General features: G+C 50.1%; 10 non-coding genes across 10 annotated transcripts; all 10 read left to right on the forward strand.

Annotated features, from left to right (window-relative positions):
* Positions 1-2279: 2279 nt before the first annotated feature.
* Positions 2280-2351, forward strand: TRNAG-UCC (transfer RNA glycine (anticodon UCC)). Its single transcript has one exon. It is a non-coding gene; the product is annotated as a tRNA-Gly (tRNA).
* Positions 2352-4793: 2442 nt separating this feature from the next.
* Positions 4794-4865, forward strand: TRNAG-UCC (transfer RNA glycine (anticodon UCC)). The gene has a single exon. It is a non-coding gene; the product is annotated as a tRNA-Gly (tRNA).
* A 1185-nt stretch (positions 4866-6050) lies between these two features.
* On the forward strand, positions 6051-6122 carry TRNAG-UCC (transfer RNA glycine (anticodon UCC)). Its single transcript has one exon. It is a non-coding gene; the product is annotated as a tRNA-Gly (tRNA).
* Positions 6123-7307: 1185 nt separating this feature from the next.
* On the forward strand, positions 7308-7379 carry TRNAG-UCC (transfer RNA glycine (anticodon UCC)). The gene has a single exon. It is a non-coding gene; the product is annotated as a tRNA-Gly (tRNA).
* Positions 7380-9821: 2442 nt separating this feature from the next.
* On the forward strand, positions 9822-9893 carry TRNAG-UCC (transfer RNA glycine (anticodon UCC)). Its single transcript has one exon. It is a non-coding gene; the product is annotated as a tRNA-Gly (tRNA).
* A 4928-nt stretch (positions 9894-14821) lies between these two features.
* TRNAG-UCC (transfer RNA glycine (anticodon UCC)) lies at positions 14822-14893 on the forward strand. The gene has a single exon. It is a non-coding gene; the product is annotated as a tRNA-Gly (tRNA).
* A 1185-nt stretch (positions 14894-16078) lies between these two features.
* Positions 16079-16150, forward strand: TRNAG-UCC (transfer RNA glycine (anticodon UCC)). The gene has a single exon. It is a non-coding gene; the product is annotated as a tRNA-Gly (tRNA).
* A 1186-nt stretch (positions 16151-17336) lies between these two features.
* On the forward strand, positions 17337-17408 carry TRNAG-UCC (transfer RNA glycine (anticodon UCC)). Its single transcript has one exon. It is a non-coding gene; the product is annotated as a tRNA-Gly (tRNA).
* Positions 17409-19850: 2442 nt separating this feature from the next.
* On the forward strand, positions 19851-19922 carry TRNAG-UCC (transfer RNA glycine (anticodon UCC)). Its single transcript has one exon. It is a non-coding gene; the product is annotated as a tRNA-Gly (tRNA).
* Positions 19923-21107: 1185 nt separating this feature from the next.
* Positions 21108-21179, forward strand: TRNAG-UCC (transfer RNA glycine (anticodon UCC)). Its single transcript has one exon. It is a non-coding gene; the product is annotated as a tRNA-Gly (tRNA).
* Positions 21180-22308: the final 1129 nt, after the last annotated feature.

Below are 22308 nucleotides of genomic sequence, written 5' to 3' on the forward strand. Positions count from 1 at the left end.
GGCTCCTGGCCCCTCCCCGACAAAGCCCTGACGAAGGCCTGACAAAGGCCTATTCGCCTTGCCCTGACGGGCCTTGGTCCCAGCAGGCCACCGAGCACAGCACCTCAGCCTATTAGAGTGAGGTTTCAGGATCTCTCTCATCCTGTAAACCAACATACTGAAGAAGGTGAAACGTGTGGCTGCGCTCCTCACATGCTGAAGCAGCAGCAGCCCTTTCCCTGAAGCAAAGTTCCTTCATTCCTCCCTCCCATAACCCTTAGCAGGGGATTTATGGTAATTGAGTTGAGTTTCCAAACTGGCCCTTCCTTCCTTCCTTCCCATATCTGCCAGCTCGAGAAGGCTTGTTTTGTTGCACCTGGGAAGTAAAGTATCTATTTGCGAGAGAGAGAGAATGAGAGAGAGAGACAGAGAGAGAGAGACAGAGAGAGAAGGGGAAGGGGTGTTGGCAGTTAGGGTGTGAGCTAGAGAAATGAGGCCTGTCTGCAAAAGGCCATGGGATGGGAGTGCGTGGTTGCAGGTTGTTTGGCTTTGTAAGGCCTACTGCCCGCTTCACTCGAAACTGGGTCTAGGGTTGTCGGTTTGTAGGCTGTAAAAGCCCAGAAAAGCTCTTGTTCTCCAACCAGCAGAGTGGCGCAGCGGAAGCGTGCTGGGCCCATAACCCAGAGGTCGATGGATCGAAACCATCCTCTGCTAACTTTTTTCAAATTATGTTTTTGTGTCATGGCATTAGGGCACAAAGAGCTGTAAGTGCCTGGATGCAATGTCATTCCTTGAACTTGCTGCCTCGTTCCACTCTTGCGCTAAATAGGAGAGGGTCCCAGCCCAGCCAACAAAATGCACTGTTCAATCAAACCAAACTTAAAACCAAGCTCCTTTTTTAAGGGGTCCCGGGGAAATGTTGGGCTGACCGGCAAGACCTCATGATGCGAACTGCTTCTGCGTCAAACGCAAGCTTTTTTCATTCCCAGCCAATGACTTATTCTTATTTCTAAGGGCCGCTCCATCAGATAGCCCAGACAGGCAGGCGTTGGTGGTATAGTGGTGAGCATAGCTGCCTTCCAAGCAGTTGACCCGGGTTTGATTCCCGGCCAACGCAGATCAAATCTTTAAATTGTTCAAAATGCATTTTTTGGAAATCAGACTCATGCTGAAAGCAAAGCTGACACACTTTTCGTGAAAATCAAAACCCCATCCAGGAAAGGTTCTTGCATCCTAGTTTCTGCAACTGTCTATCGGTGAGGGGATTGAAGCGAGCAGGGCTCCTGGCCCCTCCCCGACAAAGCCCTGACGAAGGCCTGACAAAGGCCTATTCGCCTTGCCCTGACGGGCCTTGGTCCCAGCAGGCCACCGAGCACAGCACCTCAGCCTATTAGAGTGAGGTTTCAGGATCTCGCTCATCCTGTAAACCAACATACTGAAGAAGGTGAAACGTGTGGCTGCGCTCCTCACATGCTGAAGCAGCAGCAGCCCTTTCCCTGAAGCAAAGTTCCTTCATTCCTCCCTCCCATAACCCTTAGCAGGGGATTTATGGTAATTGAGTTGAGTTTCCAAACTGGCCCTTCCTTCCTTCCTTCCCATATCTGCCAGCTCGAGAAGGCTTGTTTTGTTGCACCTGGGAAGTAAAGTATCTATTTGCGAGAGAGAGAGAATGAGAGAGAGAGACAGAGAGAGAGACAGAGAGAGAAGGGGAAGGGGTGTTGGCAGTTAGGGTGTGAGCTAGAGAAATGAGGCCTGTCTGCAAAAGGCCATGGGATGGGAGTGCGTGGTTGCAGGTTGTTTGGCTTTGTAAGGCCTACTGCCCGCTTCACTCGAAACTGGGTCTAGGGTTGTCGGTTTGTAGGCTGTAAAAGCCCAGAAAAGCTCTTGTTCTCCAACCAGCAGAGTGGCGCAGCGGAAGCGTGCTGGGCCCATAACCCAGAGGTCGATGGATCGAAACCATCCTCTGCTAACTTTTTTCAAATTATGTTTTTGTGTCATGGCATTAGGGCACAAAGAGCTGTAAGTGCCTGGATGCAATGTCATTCCTTGAACTTGCTGCCTCGTTCCACTCTTGCGCTAAATAGGAGAGGGTCCCAGCCCAGCCAACAAAATGTACTGTTCAATCAAACCAAACTTAAAACCAAGCTCCTTTTTTAAGGGGTCCCGGGGAAATGTTGGGCTGACCGGCAAGACCTCATGATGCGAACTGCTTCTGCGTCAAACGCAAGCTTTTTTCATTCCCAGCCAATGACTTATTCTTATTTCTAAGGGCCGCTCCATCAGATAGCCCAGACAGGCAGGCGTTGGTGGTATAGTGGTGAGCATAGCTGCCTTCCAAGCAGTTGACCCGGGTTCGATTCCCGGCCAACGCAGATCAAATCTTTAAATTGTTCAAAATGCATTTTTTGGAAATCAGACTCATGCTGAAAGCAAAGCTGACACACTTTTCGTGAAAATCAAAACCCCATCCAGGAAAGGTTCTTGCATCCTAGTTTCTGCAACTGTCTATCGGTGAGGGGATTGAAGCGAGCAGGGCTCCTGGCCCCTCCCCGACAAAGCCCTGACGAAGGCCTGACAAAGGCCTATTCGCCTTGCCCTGACGGGCCTCGGTCCCAGCAGGCCACCGAGCACAGCACCTCAGCCTATTAGAGTGAGGTTTCAGGATCTCTCTCATCCTGTAAACCAACATACTGAAGAAGGTGAAACGTGTGGCTGCGCTCCTCACATGCTGAAGCAGCAGCAGCCCTTTCCCTGAAGCAAAGTTCCTTCATTCCTCCCTCCCATAACCCTTAGCAGGGGATTTATGGTAATTGAGTTGAGTTTCCAAACTGGCCCTTCCTTCCTTCCTTCCCATATCTGCCAGCTCGAGAAGGCTTGTTTTGTTGCACCTGGGAAGTAAAGTATCTATTTGCGAGAGAGAGAGAATGAGAGAGAGAGACAGAGAGAGAGAGACAGAGAGAGAAGGGGAAGGGGTGTTGGCAGTTAGGGTGTGAGCTAGAGAAATGAGGCCTGTCTGCAAAAGGCCATGGGATGGGAGTGCGTGGTTGCAGGTTGTTTGGCTTTGTAAGGCCTACTGCCCGCTTCACTCGAAAATGGGTCTAGGGTTGTCGGTTTGTAGGCTGTAAAAGCCCAGAAAAGCTTTTGTTCTCCAACCAGCAGAGTGGCGCAGCGGAAGCGTGCTGGGCCCATAACCCAGAGGTCGATGGATAGAAACCATCCTCTGCTAACTTTTTTCAAATTATGTTTTTGTGTCATGGCATTAGGGCACAAAGAGCTGTAAGTGCCTGGATGCAATGTCATTCCTTGAACTTGCTGCCTCGTTCCACTCTTGCGCTAAATAGGAGAGGGTCCCAGCCCAGCCAACAAAATGCACTGTTCAATCAAACCAAACTTAAAACCAAGCTCCTTTTTTAAGGGGTCCCGGGGAAATGTTGGGCTGACCGGCAAGACCTCATGATGCGAACTGCTTCTGCGTCAAACGCAAGCTTTTTTCATTCCCAGCCAATGACTTATTCTTATTTCTAAAGGCCGCTCCATCAGATAGCCCAGACAGGCAGGCGTTGGTGGTATAGTGGTGAGCATAGCTGCCTTCCAAGCAGTTGACCCGGGTTCGATTCCCGGCCAAAGCAGATCAAATCTTTAAATTGTTCAAAATGCATTTTTTGGAAATCAGACTCTTGCTGAAAGCAAAGCTGACACACTTTTCGTGAAAATCAAAACCCCATCCAGGAAAGGTTCTTGCATCCTAGTTTCTGCAACTGTCTATCGGTGAGGGGATTGAAGCGAGCAGGGCTCCTGGCCCCTCCCCGACAAAGCCCTGACGAAGGCCTGACAAAGGCCTATTCGCCTTGCCCTGACGGGCCTTGGTCCCAGCAGGCCACCGAGCACAGCACCTCAGCCTATTAGAGTGAGGTTTCAGGATCTCTCTCATCCTGTAAACCAACATACTGAAGAAGGTGAAACGTGTGGCTGCGCTCCTCACATGCTGAAGCAGCAGCAGCCCTTTCCCTGAAGCAAAGTTCCTTCATTCCTCCCTCCCATAACCCTTAGCAGGGGATTTATGGTAATTGAGTTGAGTTTCCAAACTGGCCCTTCCTTCCTTCCTTCCCATATCTGCCAGCTCGAGAAGGCTTGTTTTGTTGCACCTGGGAAGTAAAGTATCTATTTGCGAGAGAGAGAGAATGAGAGAGAGAGACAGAGAGAGAGAGACAGAGAGAGAAGGGGAAGGGGTGTTGGCAGTTAGGGTGTGAGCTAGAGAAATGAGGCCTGTCTGCAAAAGGCCATGGGATGGGAGTGCGTGGTTGCAGGTTGTTTGGCTTTGTAAGGCCTACTGCCCGCTTCACTCGAAAATGGGTCTAGGGTTGTCGGTTTGTAGGCTGTAAAAGCCCAGAAAAGCTTTTGTTCTCCAACCAGCAGAGTGGCGCAGCGGAAGCGTGCTGGGCCCATAACCCAGAGGTCGATGGATCGAAACCATCCTCTGCTAACTTTTTTCAAATTATGTTTTTGTGTCATGGCATTAGGGCACAAAGAGCTGTAAGTGCCTGGATGCAATGTCATTCCTTGAACTTGCTGCCTCGTTCCACTCTTGCGCTAAATAGGAGAGGGTCCCAGCCCAGCCAACAAAATGCACTGTTCAATCAAACCAAACTTAAAACCAAGCTCCTTTTTTAAGGGGTCCCGGGGAAATGTTGGGCTGACCGGCAAGACCTCATGATGCGAACTGCTTCTGCGTCAAACGCAAGCTTTTTTCATTCCCAGCCAATGACTTATTCTTATTTCTAAAGGCCGCTCCATCAGATAGCCCAGACAGGCAGGCGTTGGTGGTATAGTGGTGAGCATAGCTGCCTTCCAAGCAGTTGACCCGGGTTCGATTCCCGGCCAACGCAGATCAAATCTTTAAATTGTTCAAAATGCATTTTTTGGAAATCAGACTCATGCTGAAAGCAAAGCTGACACACTTTTCGTGAAAATCAAAACCCCATCCAGGAAAGGTTCTTGCATCCTAGTTTCTGCAACTGTCTATCGGTGAGGGGATTGAAGCGAGCAGGGCTCCTGGCCCCTCCCCGACAAAGCCCTGACGAAGGCCTGACAAAGGCCTATTCGCCTTGCCCTGACGGGCCTTGGTCCCAGCAGGCCACCGAGCACAGCACCTCAGCCTATTAGAGTGAGGTTTCAGGATCTCTCTCATCCTGTAAACCAACATACTGAAGAAGGTGAAACGTGTGGCTGCGCTCCTCACATGCTGAAGCAGCAGCAGCCCTTTCCCTGAAGCAAAGTTCCTTCATTCCTCCCTCCCATAACCCTTAGCAGGGGATTTATGGTAATTGAGTTGAGTTTCCAAACTGGCCCTTCCTTCCTTCCTTCCCATATCTGCCAGCTCGAGAAGGCTTGTTTTGTTGCACCTGGGAAGTAAAGTATCTATTTGCGAGAGAGAGAGAATGAGAGAGAGAGACAGAGAGAGAGAGACAGAGAGAGAAGGGGAAGGGGTGTTGGCAGTTAGGGTGTGAGCTAGAGAAATGAGGCCTGTCTGCAAAAGGCCATGGGATGGGAGTGCGTGGTTGCAGGTTGTTTGGCTTTGTAAGGCCTACTGCCCGCTTCACTCGAAACTGGGTCTAGGGTTGTCGGTTTGTAGGCTGTAAAAGCCCAGAAAAACTCTTGTTCTCCAACCAGCAGAGTGGCGCAGCGGAAGCGTGCTGGGCCCATAACCCAGAGGTCGATGGATCGAAACCATCCTCTGCTAACTTTTTTCAAATTATGTTTTTGTGTCATGGCATTAGGGCACAAAGAGCTGTAAGTGCCTGGATGCAATGTCATTCCTTGAACTTGCTGCCTCGTTCCACTCTTGCGCTAAATAGGAGAGGGTCCCAGCCCAGCCAACAAAATGTACTGTTCAATCAAACCAAACTTAAAACCAAGCTCCTTTTTTAAGGGGTCCCGGGGAAATGTTGGGCTGACCGGCAAGACCTCATGATGCGAACTGCTTCTGCGTCAAACGCAAGCTTTTTTCATTCCCAGCCAATGACTTATTCTTATTTCTAAGGGCCGCTCCATCAGATAGCCCAGACAGGCAGGCGTTGGTGGTATAGTGGTGAGCATAGCTGCCTTCCAAGCAGTTGACCCGGGTTCGATTCCCGGCCAACGCAGATCAAATCTTTAAATTGTTCAAAATGCATTTTTTGGAAATCAGACTCATGCTGAAAGCAAAGCTGACACACTTTTCGTGAAAATCAAAACCCCATCCAGGAAAGGTTCTTGCATCCTAGTTTCTGCAACTGTCTATCGGTGAGGGGATTGAAGCGAGCAGGGCTCCTGGCCCCTCCCCGACAAAGCCCTGACGAAGGCCTGACAAAGGCCTATTCGCCTTGCCCTGACGGGCCTTGGTCCCAGCAGGCCACCGAGCACAGCACCTCAGCCTATTAGAGTGAGGTTTCAGGATCTCTCTCATCCTGTAAACCAACATACTGAAGAAGGTGAAACGTGTGGCTGCGCTCCTCACATGCTGAAGCAGCAGCAGCCCTTTCCCTGAAGCAAAGTTCCTTCATTCCTCCCTCCCATAACCCTTAGCAGGGGATTTATGGTAATTGAGTTGAGTTTCCAAACTGGCCCTTCCTTCCTTCCTTCCCATATCTGCCAGCTCGAGAAGGCTTGTTTTGTTGCACCTGGGAAGTAAAGTATCTATTTGCGAGAGAGAGAGAATGAGAGAGAGAGACAGAGAGAGAGAGACAGAGAGAGAAGGGGAAGGGGTGTTGGCAGTTAGGGTGTGAGCTAGAGAAATGAGGCCTGTCTGCAAAAGGCCATGGGATGGGAGTGCGTGGTTGCAGGTTGTTTGGCTTTGTAAGGCCTACTGCCCGCTTCACTCGAAAATGGGTCTAGGGTTGTCGGTTTGTAGGCTGTAAAAGCCCAGAAAAGCTTTTGTTCTCCAACCAGCAGAGTGGCGCAGCGGAAGCGTGCTGGGCCCATAACCCAGAGGTCGATGGATCGAAACCATCCTCTGCTAACTTTTTTCAAATTATGTTTTTGTGTCATGGCATTAGGGCACAAAGAGCTGTAAGTGCCTGGATGCAATGTCATTCCTTGAACTTGCTGCCTCGTTCCACTCTTGCGCTAAATAGGAGAGGGTCCCAGCCCAGCCAACAAAATGCACTGTTCAATCAAACCAAACTTAAAACCAAGCTCCTTTTTTAAGGGGTCCCGGGGAAATGTTGGGCTGACCGGCAAGACCTCATGATGCGAACTGCTTCTGCGTCAAACGCAAGCTTTTTTCATTCCCAGCCAATGACTTATTCTTATTTCTAAAGGCCGCTCCATCAGATAGCCCAGACAGGCAGGCGTTGGTGGTATAGTGGTGAGCATAGCTGCCTTCCAAGCAGTTGACCCGGGTTCGATTCCCGGCCAACGCAGATCAAATCTTTAAATTGTTCAAAATGCATTTTTTGGAAATCAGACTCATGCTGAAAGCAAAGCTGACACACTTTTCGTGAAAATCAAAACCCCATCCAGGAAAGGTTCTTGCATCCTAGTTTCTGCAACTGTCTATCGGTGAGGGGATTGAAGCGAGCAGGGCTCCTGGCCCCTCCCCGACAAAGCCCTGACGAAGGCCTGACAAAGGCCTATTCGCCTTGCCCTGACGGGCCTCGGTCCCAGCAGGCCACCGAGCACAGCACCTCAGCCTATTAGAGTGAGGTTTCAGGATCTCTCTCATCCTGTAAACCAACATACTGAAGAAGGTGAAACGTGTGGCTGCGCTCCTCACATGCTGAAGCAGCAGCAGCCCTTTCCCTGAAGCAAAGTTCCTTCATTCCTCCCTCCCATAACCCTTAGCAGGGGATTTATGGTAATTGAGTTGAGTTTCCAAACTGGCCCTTCCTTCCTTCCTTCCCATATCTGCCAGCTCGAGAAGGCTTGTTTTGTTGCACCTGGGAAGTAAAGTATCTATTTGCGAGAGAGAGAGAATGAGAGAGAGAGACAGAGAGAGAGAGACAGAGAGAGAAGGGGAAGGGGTGTTGGCAGTTAGGGTGTGAGCTAGAGAAATGAGGCCTGTCTGCAAAAGGCCATGGGATGGGAGTGCGTGGTTGCAGGTTGTTTGGCTTTGTAAGGCCTACTGCCCGCTTCACTCGAAACTGGGTCTAGGGTTGTCGGTTTGTAGGCTGTAAAAGCCCAGAAAAGCTCTTGTTCTCCAACCAGCAGAGTGGCGCAGCGGAAGCGTGCTGGGCCCATAACCCAGAGGTCGATGGATCGAAACCATCCTCTGCTAACTTTTTTCAAATTATGTTTTTGTGTCATGGCATTAGGGCACAAAGAGCTGTAAGTGCCTGGATGCAATGTCATTCCTTGAACTTGCTGCCTCGTTCCACTCTTGCGCTAAATAGGAGAGGGTCCCAGCCCAGCCAACAAAATGTACTGTTCAATCAAACCAAACTTAAAACCAAGCTCCTTTTTTAAGGGGTCCCGGGGAAATGTTGGGCTGACCGGCAAGACCTCATGATGCGAACTGCTTCTGCGTCAAACGCAAGCTTTTTTCATTCCCAGCCAATGACTTATTCTTATTTCTAAGGGCCGCTCCATCAGATAGCCCAGACAGGCAGGCGTTGGTGGTATAGTGGTGAGCATAGCTGCCTTCCAAGCAGTTGACCCGGGTTCTATTCCCGGCCAACGCAGATCAAATCTTTAAATTGTTCAAAATGCATTTTTTGGAAATCAGACTCATGCTGAAAGCAAAGCTGACACACTTTTCGTGAAAATCAAAACCCCATCCAGGAAAGGTTCTTGCATCCTAGTTTCTGCAACTGTCTATCGGTGAGGGGATTGAAGCGAGCAGGGCTCCTGGCCCCTCCCCGACAAAGCCCTGACGAAGGCCTGACAAAGGCCTATTCGCCTTGCCCTGACGGGCCTTGGTCCCAGCAGGCCACCGAGCACAGCACCTCAGCCTATTAGAGTGAGGTTTCAGGATCTCTCTCATCCTGTAAACCAACATACTGAAGAAGGTGAAACGTGTGGCTGCGCTCCTCACATGCTGAAGCAGCAGCAGCCCTTTCCCTGAAGCAAAGTTCCTTCATTCCTCCCTCCCATAACCCTTAGCAGGGGATTTATGGTAATTGAGTTGAGTTTCCAAACTGGCCCTTCCTTCCTTCCTTCCCATATCTGCCAGCTCGAGAAGGCTTGTTTTGTTGCACCTGGGAAGTAAAGTATCTATTTGCGAGAGAGAGAGAATGAGAGAGAGAGACAGAGAGAGAGAGACAGAGAGAGAAGGGGAAGGGGTGTTGGCAGTTAGGGTGTGAGCTAGAGAAATGAGGCCTGTCTGCAAAAGGCCATGGGATGGGAGTGCGTGGTTGCAGGTTGTTTGGCTTTGTAAGGCCTACTGCCCGCTTCACTCGAAACTGGGTCTAGGGTTGTCGGTTTGTAGGCTGTAAAAGCCCAGAAAAGCTCTTGTTTTCCAACCAGCAGAGTGGCGCAGCGGAAGCGTGCTGGGCCCATAACCCAGAGGTCGATGGATCGAAACCATCCTCTGCTAACTTTTTTCAAATTATGTTTTTGTGTCATGGCATTAGGGCACAAAGAGCTGTAAGTGCCTGGATGCAATGTCATTCCTTGAACTTGCTGCCTCGTTCCACTCTTGCGCTAAATAGGAGAGGGTCCCAGCCCAGCCAACAAAATGTACTGTTCAATCAAACCAAACTTAAAACCAAGCTCCTTTTTTAAGGGGTCCCGGGGAAATGTTGGGCTGACCGGCAAGACCTCATGATGCGAACTGCTTCTGCGTCAAACGCAAGCTTTTTTCATTCCCAGCCAATGACTTATTCTTATTTCTAAGGGCCGCTCCATCAGATAGCCCAGACAGGCAGGCGTTGGTGGTATAGTGGTGAGCATAGCTGCCTTCCAAGCAGTTGACCCGGGTTCGATTCCCGGCCAACGCAGATCAAATCTTTAAATTGTTCAAAATGCATTTTTTGGAAATCAGACTCATGCTGAAAGCAAAGCTGACACACTTTTCGTGAAAATCAAAACCCCATCCAGGAAAGGTTCTTGCATCCTAGTTTCTGCAACTGTCTATCGGTGAGGGGATTGAAGCGAGCAGGGCTCCTGGCCCCTCCCCGACAAAGCCCTGACGAAGGCCTGACAAAGGCCTATTCGCCTTGCCCTGACGGGCCTTGGTCCCAGCAGGCCACCGAGCACAGCACCTCAGCCTATTAGAGTGAGGTTTCAGGATCTCTCTCATCCTGTAAACCAACATACTGAAGAAGGTGAAACGTGTGGCTGCGCTCCTCACATGCTGAAGCAGCAGCAGCCCTTTCCCTGAAGCAAAGTTCCTTCATTCCTCCCTCCCATAACCCTTAGCAGGGGATTTATGGTAATTGAGTTGAGTTTCCAAACTGGCCCTTCCTTCCTTCCTTCCCATATCTGCCAGCTCGAGAAGGCTTGTTTTGTTGCACCTGGGAAGTAAAGTATCTATTTGCGAGAGAGAGAGAATGAGAGAGAGAGACAGAGAGAGAGAGACAGAGAGAGAAGGGGAAGGGGTGTTGGCAGTTAGGGTGTGAGCTAGAGAAATGAGGCCTGTCTGCAAAAGGCCATGGGATGGGAGTGCGTGGTTGCAGGTTGTTTGGCTTTGTAAGGCCTACTGCCCGCTTCACTCGAAACTGGGTCTAGGGTTGTCGGTTTGTAGGCTGTAAAAGCCCATAAAAGCTCTTGTTCTCCAACCAGCAGAGTGGCGCAGCGGAAGCGTGCTGGGCCCATAACCCAGAGGTCGATGGATCGAAACCATCCTCTGCTAACTTTTTTCAAATTATGTTTTTGTGTCATGGCATTAGGGCACAAAGAGCTGTAAGTGCCTGGATGCAATGTCATTCCTTGAACTTGCTGCCTCGTTCCACTCTTACGCTAAATAGGAGAGGGTCCCAGCCCAGCCAACAAAATGTACTGTTCAATCAAACCAAACTTAAAACCAAGCTCCTTTTTTAAGGGGTCCCGGGGAAATGTTGGGCTGACCGGCAAGACCTCATGATGCGAACTGCTTCTGCGTCAAACGCAAGCTTTTTTCATTCCCAGCCAATGACTTATTCTTATTTCTAAGGGCCGCTCCATCAGATAGCCCAGACAGGCAGGCGTTGGTGGTATAGTGGTGAGCATAGCTGCCTTCCAAGCAGTTGACCCGGGTTCAACGCAGATCAAATCTTTAAATTGTTCAAAATGCATTTTTTGGAAATCAGACTCATGCTGAAAGCAAAGCTGACACACTTTTCGTGAAAATCAAAACCCCATCCAGGAAAGGTTCTTGCATCCTAGTTTCTGCAACTGTCTATCGGTGAGGGGATTGAAGCGAGCAGGGCTCCTGGCCCCTCCCCGACAAAGCCCTGACGAAGGCCTGACAAAGGCCTATTCGCCTTGCCCTGACGGGCCTTGGTCCCAGCAGGCCACCGAGCACAGCACCTCAGCCTATTAGAGTGAGGTTTCAGGATCTCTCTCATCCTGTAAACCAACATACTGAAGAAGGTGAAACGTGTGGCTGCGCTCCTCACATGCTGAAGCAGCAGCAGCCCTTTCCCTGAAGCAAAGTTCCTTCATTCCTCCCTCCCATAACCCTTAGCAGGGGATTTATGGTAATTGAGTTGAGTTTCCAAACTGGCCCTTCCTTCCTTCCTTCCCATATCTGCCAGCTCGAGAAGGCTTGTTTTGTTGCACCTGGGAAGTAAAGTATCTATTTGCGAGAGAGAGAGAATGAGAGAGAGAGACAGAGAGAGAGAGACAGAGAGAGAAGGGGAAGGGGTGTTGGCAGTTAGGGTGTGAGCTAGAGAAATGAGGCCTGTCTGCAAAAGGCCATGGGATGGGAGTGCGTGGTTGCAGGTTGTTTGGCTTTGTAAGGCCTACTGCCCGCTTCACTCGAAACTGGGTCTAGGGTTGTCGGTTTGTAGGCTGTAAAAGCCCAGAAAAGCTCTTGTTCTCCAACCAGCAGAGTGGCGCAGCGGAAGCGTGCTGGGCCCATAACCCAGAGGTCGATGGATCGAAACCATCCTCTGCTAACTTTTTTCAAATTATGTTTTTGTGTCATGGCATTAGGGCACAAAGAGCTGTAAGTGCCTGGATGCAATGTCATTCCTTGAACTTGCTGCCTCGTTCCACTCTTGCGCTAAATAGGAGAGGGTCCCAGCCCAGCCAACAAAATGTACTGTTCAATCAAACCAAACTTAAAACCAAGCTCCTTTTTTAAGGGGTCCCGGGGAAATGTTGGGCTGACCGGCAAGACCTCATGATGCGAACTGCTTCTGCGTCAAACGCAAGCTTTTTTCATTCCCAGCCAATGACTTATTCTTATTTCTAAGGGCCGCTCCATCAGATAGCCCAGACAGGCAGGCGTTGGTGGTATAGTGGTGAGCATAGCTGCCTTCCAAGCAGTTGACCCAACGCAGATCAAATCTTTAAATTGTTCAAAATGCATTTTTTGGAAATCAGACTCATGCTGAAAGCAAAGCTGACACACTTTTCGTGAAAATCAAAACCCCATCCAGGAAAGGTTCTTGCATCCTAGTTTCTGCAACTGTCTATCGGTGAGGGGATTGAAGCGAGCAGGGCTCCTGGCCCCTCCCCGACAAAGCCCTGACGAAGGCCTGACAAAGGCCTATTCGCCTTGCCCTGACGGGCCTTGGTCCCAGCAGGCCACCGAGCACAGCACCTCAGCCTATTAGAGTGAGGTTTCAGGATCTCTCTCATCCTGTAAACCAACATACTGAAGAAGGTGAAACGTGTGGCTGCGATCCTCACATGCTGAAGCAGCAGCAGCCCTTTCCCTGAAGCAAAGTTCCTTCATTCCTCCCTCCCATAACCCTTAGCAGGGGATTTATGGTAATTGAGTTGAGTTTCCAAACTGGCCCTTCCTTCCTTCCTTCCCATATCTGCCAGCTCGAGAAGGCTTGTTTTGTTGCACCTGGGAAGTAAAGTATCTATTTGCGAGAGAGAGAGAATGAGAGAGAGAGACAGAGAGAGAGAGACAGAGAGAGAAGGGGAAGGGGTGTTGGCAGTTAGGGTGTGAGCTAGAGAAATGAGGCCTGTCTGCAAAAGGCCATGGGATGGGAGTGCGTGGTTGCAGGTTGTTTGGCTTTGTAAGGCCTACTGCCCGCTTCACTCGAAACTGGGTCTAGGGTTGTCGGTTTGTAGGCTGTAAAAGCCCAGAAAAGCTCTTGTTCTCCAACCAGCAGAGTGGCGCAGCGGAAGCGTGCTGGGCCCATAACCCAGAGGTCGATGGATCGAAACCATCCTCTGCTAACTTTTTTCAAATTATGTTTTTGTGTCATGGCATTAGGGCACAAAGAGCTGTAAGTGCCTGGATGCAATGTCATTCCTTGAACTTGCTGCCTCGTTCCACTCTTGCGCTAAATAGGAGAGGGTCCCAGCCCAGCCAACAAAATGTACTGTTCAATCAAACCAAACTTAAAACCAAGCTCCTTTTTTAAGGGGTCCCGGGGAAATGTTGGGCTGACCGGCAAGACCTCATGATGCGAACTGCTTCTGCGTCAAACGCAAGCTTTTTTCATTCCCAGCCAATGACTTATTCTTATTTCTAAGGGCCGCTCCATCAGATAGCCCAGACAGGCAGGCGTTGGTGGTATAGTGGTGAGCATAGCTGCCTTCCAAGCAGTTGACCCGGGTTCTATTCCCGGCCAACGCAGATCAAATCTTTAAATTGTTCAAAATGCATTTTTTGGAAATCAGACTCATGCTGAAAGCAAAGCTGACACACTTTTCGTGAAAATCAAAACCCCATCCAGGAAAGGTTCTTGCATCCTAGTTTCTGCAACTGTCTATCGGTGAGGGGATTGAAGCGAGCAGGGCTCCTGGCCCCTCCCCGACAAAGCCCTGACGAAGGCCTGACAAAGGCCTATTCGCCTTGCCCTGACGGGCCTTGGTCCCAGCAGGCCACCGAGCACAGCACCTCAGCCTATTAGAGTGAGGTTTCAGGATCTCTCTCATCCTGTAAACCAACATACTGAAGAAGGTGAAACGTGTGGCTGCGCTCCTCACATGCTGAAGCAGCAGCAGCCCTTTCCCTGAAGCAAAGTTCCTTCATTCCTCCCTCCCATAACCCTTAGCAGGGGATTTATGGTAATTGAGTTGGGTTTCCAAACTGGCCCTTCCTTCCTTCCTTCCCATATCTGCCAGCTCGAGAAGGCTTGTTTTGTTGCACCTGGGAAGTAAAGTATCTATTTGCGAGAGAGAGAGAATGAGAGAGAGAGACAGAGAGAGAGAGACAGAGAGAGAAGGGGAAGGGGTGTTGGCAGTTAGGGTGTGAGCTAGAGAAATGAGGCCTGTCTGCAAAAGGCCATGGGATGGGAGTGCGTGGTTGCAGGTTGTTTGGCTTTGTAAGGCCTACTGCCCGCTTCACTCGAAACTGGGTCTAGGGTTGTCGGTTTGTAGGCTGTAAAAGCCCAGAAAAGCTCTTGTTCTCCAACCAGCAGAGTGGCGCAGCGGAAGCGTGCTGGGCCCATAACCCAGAGGTCGATGGATCGAAACCATCCTCTGCTAACTTTTTTCAAATTATGTTTTTGTGTCATGGCATTAGGGCACAAAGAGCTGTAAGTGCCTGGATGCAATGTCATTCCTTGAACTTGCTGCCTCGTTCCACTCTTGCGCTAAATAGGAGAGGGTCCCAGCCCAGCCAACAAAATGTACTGTTCAATCAAACCAAACTTAAAACCAAGCTCCTTTTTTAAGGGGTCCCGGGGAAATGTTGGGCTGACCGGCAAGACCTCATGATGCGAACTGCTTCTGCGTCAAACGCAAGCTTTTTTCATTCCCAGCCAATGACTTATTCTTATTTCTAAGGGCCGCTCCATCAGATAGCCCAGACAGGCAGGCGTTGGTGGTATAGTGGTGAGCATAGCTGCCTTCCAAGCAGTTGACCCGGGTTCGATTCCCGGCCAACGCAGATCAAATCTTTAAATTGTTCAAAATGCATTTTTTGGAAATCAGACTCATGCTGAAAGCAAAGCTGACACACTTTTCGTGAAAATCAAAACCCCATCCAGGAAAGGTTCTTGCATCCTAGTTTCTGCAACTGTCTATCGGTGAGGGGATTGAAGCGAGCAGGGCTCCTGGCCCCTCCCCGACAAAGCCCTGACGAAGGCCTGACAAAGGCCTATTCGCCTTGCCCTGACGGGCCTTGGTCCCAGCAGGCCACCGAGCACAGCACCTCAGCCTATTAGAGTGAGGTTTCAGGATCTCTCTCATCCTGTAAACCAACATACTGAAGAAGGTGAAACGTGTGGCTGCGCTCCTCACATGCTGAAGCAGCAGCAGCCCTTTCCCTGAAGCAAAGTTCCTTCATTCCTCCCTCCCATAACCCTTAGCAGGGGATTTATGGTAATTGAGTTGAGTTTCCAAACTGGCCCTTCCTTCCTTCCTTCCCATATCTGCCAGCTCGAGAAGGCTTGTTTTGTTGCACCTGGGAAGTAAAGTATCTATTTGCGAGAGAGAGAGAATGAGAGAGAGAGACAGAGAGAGAGAGACAGAGAGAGAAGGGGAAGGGGTGTTGGCAGTTAGGGTGTGAGCTAGAGAAATGAGGCCTGTCTGCAAAAGGCCATGGGATGGGAGTGCGTGGTTGCAGGTTGTTTGGCTTTGTAAGGCCTACTGCCCGCTTCACTCGAAACTGGGTCTAGGGTTGTCGGTTTGTAGGCTGTAAAAGCCCAGAAAAGCTCTTGTTCTCCAACCAGCAGAGTGGCGCAGCGGAAGCGTGCTGGGCCCATAACCCAGAGGTCGATGGATCGAAACCATCCTCTGCTAACTTTTTTCAAATTATGTTTTTGTGTCATGGCATTAGGGCACAAAGAGCTGTAAGTGCCTGGATGCAATGTCATTCCTTGAACTTGCTGCCTCGTTCCACTCTTGCGCTAAATAGGAGAGGGTCCCAGCCCAGCCAACAAAATGTACTGTTCAATCAAACCAAACTTAAAACCAAGCTCCTTTTTTAAGGGGTCCCGGGGAAATGTTGGGCTGACCGGCAAGACCTCATGATGCGAACTGCTTCTGCGTCAAACGCAAGCTTTTTTCATTCCCAGCCAATGACTTATTCTCATTTCTAAGGGCCGCTCCATCAGATAGCCCAGACAGGCAGGCGTTGGTGGTATAGTGGTGAGCATAGCTGCCTTCCAAGCAGTTGACCCGGGTTCGATTCCCGGCCAACGCAGATCAAATCTTTAAAATTGTTCAAAATGCATTTTTTGGAAATCAGACTCATGCTGAAAGCAAAGCTGACACACTTTTCGTGAAAATCAAAACCCCATCCAGGAAAGGTTCTTGCATCCTAGTTTCTGCAACTGTCTATCGGTGAGGGGATTGAAGCGAGCAGGGCTCCTGGCCCCTCCCCGACAAAGCCCTGACGAAGGCCTGACAAAGGCCTATTCGCCTTGCCCTGACGGGCCTTGGTCCCAGCAGGCCACCGAGCACAGCACCTCAGCCTATTAGAGTGAGGTTTCAGGATCTCTCTCATCCTGTAAACCAACATACTGAAGAAGGTGAAACGTGTGGCTGCGCTCCTCACATGCTGAAGCAGCAGCAGCCCTTTCCCTGAAGCAAAGTTCCTTCATTCCTCCCTCCCATAACCCTTAGCAGGGGATTTATGGTAATTGAGTTGAGTTTCCAAACTGGCCCTTCCTTCCTTCCTTCCCATATCTGCCAGCTCGAGAAGGCTTGTTTTGTTGCACCTGGGAAGTAAAGTATCTATTTGCGAGAGAGAGAGAATGAGAGAGAGAGACAGAGAGAGAGAGACAGAGAGAGAAGGGGAAGGGGTGTTGGCAGTTAGGGTGTGAGCTAGAGAAATGAGGCCTGTCTGCAAAAGGCCATGGGATGGGAGTGCGTGGTTGCAGGTTGTTTGGCTTTGTAAGGCCTACTGCCCGCTTCACTCGAAACTGGGTCTAGGGTTGTCGGTTTGTAGGCTGTAAAAGCCCATAAAAGCTCTTGTTCTCCAACCAGCAGAGTGGCGCAGCGGAAGCGTGCTGGGCCCATAACCCAGAGGTCGATGGATCGAAACCATCCTCTGCTAACTTTTTTCAAATTATGTTTTTGTGTCATGGCATTAGGGCACAAAGAGCTGTAAGTGCCTGGATGCAATGTCATTCCTTGAACTTGCTGCCTCGTTCCACTCTTGCGCTAAATAGGAGAGGGTCCCAGCCCAGCCAACAAAATGTACTGTTCAATCAAACCAAACTTAAAACCAAGCTCCTTTTTTAAGGGGTCCCGGGGAAATGTTGGGCTGACCGGCAAGACCTCATGATGCGAACTGCTTCTGCGTCAAACGCAAGCTTTTTTCATTCCCAGCCAATGACTTATTCTTATTTCTAAGGGCCGCTCCATCAGATAGCCCAGACAGGCAGGCGTTGGTGGTATAGTGGTGAGCATAGCTGCCTTCCAAGCAGTTGACCCGGGTTCGATTCCCGGCCAACGCAGATCAAATCTTTAAATTGTTCAAAATGCATTTTTTGGAAATCAGACTCATGCTGAAAGCAAAGCTGACACACTTTTCGTGAAAATCAAAACCCCATCCAGGGAAGGTTCTTGCATCCTAGTTTCTGCAACTGTATATCGGTGAGGGGATTGAAGCGAGCAGGGCTCCTGGCCCCTCCCCGACAAAGCCCTGACGAAGGCCTGACAAAGGCCTATTCGCCTTGCCCTGACGGGCCTTGGTCCCAGCAGGCCACCGAGCACAGCACCTCAGCCTATTAGAGTGAGGTTTCAGGATCTCTCTCATCCTGTAAACCAACATACTGAAGAAGGTGAAACGTGTGGCTGCGCTCCTCACATGCTGAAGCAGCAGCAGCCCTTTCCCTGAAGCAAAGTTCCTTCATTCCTCCCTCCCATAACCCTTAGCAGGGGATTTATGGTAATTGAGTTGAGTTTCCAAACTGGCCCTTCCTTCCTTCCTTCCCATATCTGCCAGCTCGAGAAGGCTTGTTTTGTTGCACCTGGGAAGTAAAGTATCTATTTGCGAGAGAGAGAGAATGAGAGAGAGAGACAGAGAGAGAGAGACAGAGAGAGAAGGGGAAGGGGTGTTGGCAGTTAGGGTGTGAGCTAGAGAAATGAGGCCTGTCTGCAAAAGGCCATGGGATGGGAGTGCGTGGTTGCAGGTTGTTTGGCTTTGTAAGGCCTACTGCCCGCTTCACTCGAAACTGGGTCTAGGGTTGTCGGTTTGTAGGCTGTAAAAGCCCAGAAAAGCTCTTGTTCTCCAACTAGCAGAGTGGCGCAGCGGAAGCGTGCTGGGCCCATAACCCAGAGGTCGATGGATCGAAACCATCCTCTGCTAACTTTTTTCAAATTATGTTTTTGTGTCATGGCATTAGGGCACAAAGAGCTGTAAGTGCCTGGATGCAATGTCATTCCTTGAACTTGCTGCCTCGTTCCACTCTTGCGCTAAATAGGAGAGGGTCCCAGCCCAGCCAACAAAATGTACTGTTCAATCAAACCAAACTTAAAACCAAGCTCCTTTTTTAAGGGGTCCCGGGGAAATGTTGGGCTGACCGGCAAGACCTCATGATGCGAACTGCTTCTGCGTCAAACGCAAGCTTTTTTCATTCCCAGCCAATGACTTATTCTTATTTCTAAGGGCCGCTCCATCAGATAGCCCAGACAGGCAGGCGTTGGTGGTAAAGTGGTGAGCATAGCTGCCTTCCAAGCAGTTGACCCGGGTTCGATTCCCGGCCAACGCAGATCAAATCTTTAAATTGTTCAAAATGCATTTTTTGGAAATCAGACTCATGCTGAAAGCAAAGCTGACACACTTTTCGTGAAAATCAAAACCCCATCCAGGAAAGGTTCTTGCATCCTAGTTTCTGCAACTGTCTATCGGTGAGGGGATTGAAGCGAGCAGGGCTCCTGGCCCCTCCCCGACAAAGCCCTGACGAAGGCCTGACAAAGGCCTATTCGCCTTGCCCTGACGGGCCTTGGTCCCAGCAGGCCACCGAGCACAGCACCTCAGCCTATTAGAGTGAGGTTTCAGGATCTCTCTCATCCTGTAAACCAACATACTGAAGAAGGTGAAACGTGTGGCTGCGCTCCTCACATGCTGAAGCAGCAGCAGCCCTTTCCCTGAAGCAAAGTTCCTTCATTCCTCCCTCCCATAACCCTTAGCAGGGGATTTATGGTAATTGAGTTGAGTTTCCAAACTGGCCCTTCCTTCCTTCCTTCCCATATCTGCCAGCTCGAGAAGGCTTGTTTTGTTGCACCTGGGAAGTAAAGTATCTATTTGCGAGAGAGAGAGAATGAGAGAGAGAGACAGAGAGAGAGAGACAGAGAGAGAAGGGGAAGGGGTGTTGGCAGTTAGGGTGTGAGCTAGAGAAATGAGGCCTGTCTGCAAAAGGCCATGGGATGGGAGTGCGTGGTTGCAGGTTGTTTGGCTTTGTAAGGCCTACTGCCCGCTTCACTCGAAACTGGGTCTAGGGTTGTCGGTTTGTAGGCTGTAAAAGCCCATAAAAGCTCTTGTTCTCCAACCAGCAGAGTGGCGCAGCGGAAGCGTGCTGGGCCCATAACCCAGAGGTCGATGGATCGAAACCATCCTCTGCTAACTTTTTTCAAATTATGTTTTTGTGTCATGGCATTAGGGCACAAAGAGCTGTAAGTGCCTGGATGCAATGTCATTCCTTGAACTTGCTGCCTCGTTCCACTCTTACGCTAAATAGGAGAGGGTCCCAGCCCAGCCAACAAAATGTACTGTTCAATCAAACCAAACTTAAAACCAAGCTCCTTTTTTAAGGGGTCCCGGGGAAATGTTGGGCTGACCGGCAAGACCTCATGATGCGAACTGCTTCTGCGTCAAACGCAAGCTTTTTTCATTCCCAGCCAATGACTTATTCTTATTTCTAAGGGCCGCTCCATCAGATAGCCCAGACAGGCAGGCGTTGGTGGTATAGTGGTGAGCATAGCTGCCTTCCAAGCAGTTGACCCGGGTTCGATTCCCGGCCAACGCAGATCAAATCTTTAAATTGTTCAAAATGCATTTTTTGGAAATCAGACTCATGCTGAAAGCAAAGCTGACACACTTTTCGTGAAAATCAAAACCCCATCCAGGAAAGGTTCTTGCATCCTAGTTTCTGCAACTGTCTATCGGTGAGGGGATTGAAGCGAGCAGGGCTCCTGGCCCCTCCCCGACAAAGCCATGACGAAGGCCTGACAAAGGCCTATTCGCCTTGCCCTGACGGGCCTTGGTCCCAGCAGGCCACCGAGCACAGCACCTCAGCCTATTAGAGTGAGGTTTCAGGATCTCTCTCATCCTGTAAACCAACATACTGAAGAAGGTGAAACGTGTGGCTGCGCTCCTCACATGCTGAAGCAGCAGCAGCCCTTTCCCTGAAGCAAAGTTCCTTCATTCCTCCCTCCCATAACCCTTAGCAGGGGATTTATGGTAATTGAGTTGAGTTTCCAAACTGGCCCTTCCTTCCTTCCTTCCCATATCTGCCAGCTCGAGAAGGCTTGTTTTGTTGCACCTGGGAAGTAAAGTATCTATTTGCGAGAGAGAGAGAATGAGAGAGAGAGACAGAGAGAGAGAGACAGAGAGAGAAGGGGAAGGGGTGTTGGCAGTTAGGGTGTGAGCTAGAGAAATGAGGCCTGTCTGCAAAAGGCCATGGGATGGGAGTGCGTGGTTGCAGGTTGTTTGGCTTTGTAAGGCCTACTGCCCGCTTCACTCGAAACTGGGTCTAGGGTTGTCGGTTTGTAGGCTGTAAAAGCCCAGAAAAGCTCTTGTTCTCCAACCAGCAGAGTGGCGCAGCGGAAGCGTGCTGGGCCCATAACCCAGAGGTCGATGGATCGAAACCATCCTCTGCTAACTTTTTTCAAATTATGTTTTTGTGTCATGGCATTAGGGCACAAAGAGCTGTAAGTGCCTGGATGCAATGTCATTCCTTGAACTTGCTGCCTCGTTCCACTCTTGCGCTAAATAGGAGAGGGTCCCAGCCCAGCCAACAAAATGTACTGTTCAATCAAACCAAACTTAAAACCAAGCTCCTTTTTTAAGGGGTCCCGGGGAAATGTTGGGCTGACCGGCAAGACCTCATGATGCGAACTGCTTCTGCGTCAAACGCAAGCTTTTTTCATTCCCAGCCAATGACTTATTCTCATTTCTAAGGGCCGCTCCATCAGATAGCCCAGACAGGCAGGCGTTGGTGGTATAGTGGTGAGCATAGCTGCCTTCCAAGCAGTTGACCCGGGTTCGATTCCCGGCCAACGCAGATCAAATCTTTAAATTGTTCAAAATGCATTTTTTGGAAATCAGACTCATGCTGAAAGCAAAGCTGACACACTTTTCGTGAAAATCAAAACCCCATCCAGGAAAGGTTCTTGCATCCTAGTTTCTGCAACTGTCTATCGGTGAGGGGATTGAAGCGAGCAGGGCTCCTGGCCCCTCCCCGACAAAGCCCTGACGAAGGCCTGACAAAGGCCTATTCGCCTTGCCCTGACGGGCCTTGGTCCCAGCAGGCCACCGAGCACAGCACCTCAGCCTATTAGAGTGAGGTTTCAGGATCTCTCTCATCCTGTAAACCAACATACTGAAGAAGGTGAAACGTGTGGCTGCGCTCCTCACATGCTGAAGCAGCAGCAGCCCTTTCCCTGAAGCAAAGTTCCTTCATTCCTCCCTCCCATAACCCTTAGCAGGGGATTTATGGTAATTGAGTTGAGTTTCCAAACTGGCCCTTCCTTCCTTCCTTCCCATATCTGCCAGCTCGAGAAGGCTTGTTTTGTTGCACCTGGGAAGTAAAGTATCTATTTGCGAGAGAGAGAGAATGAGAGAGAGAGACAGAGAGAGAGAGACAGAGAGAGAAGGGGAAGGGGTGTTGGCAGTTAGGGTGTGAGCTAGAGAAATGAGGCCTGTCTGCAAAAGGCCATGGGATGGGAGTGCGTGGTTGCAGGTTGTTTGGCTTTGTAAGGCCTACTGCCCGCTTCACTCGAAACTGGGTCTAGGGTTGTCGGTTTGTAGGCTGTAAAAGCCCATAAAAGCTCTTGTTCTCCAACCAACAGAGTGGCGCAGCGGAAGCGTGCTGGGCCCATAACCCAGAGGTCGATGGATCGAAACCATCCTCTGCTAACTTTTTTCAAATTATGTTTTTGTGTCATGGCATTAGGGCACAAAGAGCTGTAAGTGCCTGGATGCAATGTCATTCCTTGAACTTGCTGCCTCGTTCCACTCTTGCGCTAAATAGGAGAGGGTCCCAGCCCAGCCAACAAAATGTACTGTTCAATCAAACCAAACTTAAAACCAAGCTCCTTTTTTAAGGGGTCCCGGGGAAATGTTGGGCTGACCGGCAAGACCTCATGATGCGAACTGCTTCTGCGTCAAACGCAAGCTTTTTTCATTCCCAG

Source organism: Ambystoma mexicanum, chromosome 6q (genome assembly GCF_040938575.1).
Source record: "Ambystoma mexicanum isolate Mex_15411 chromosome 6q, UKY_AmexF1_1, whole genome shotgun sequence".
Classification (NCBI taxonomy): domain Eukaryota; kingdom Metazoa; phylum Chordata; class Amphibia; order Caudata; family Ambystomatidae; genus Ambystoma; species Ambystoma mexicanum.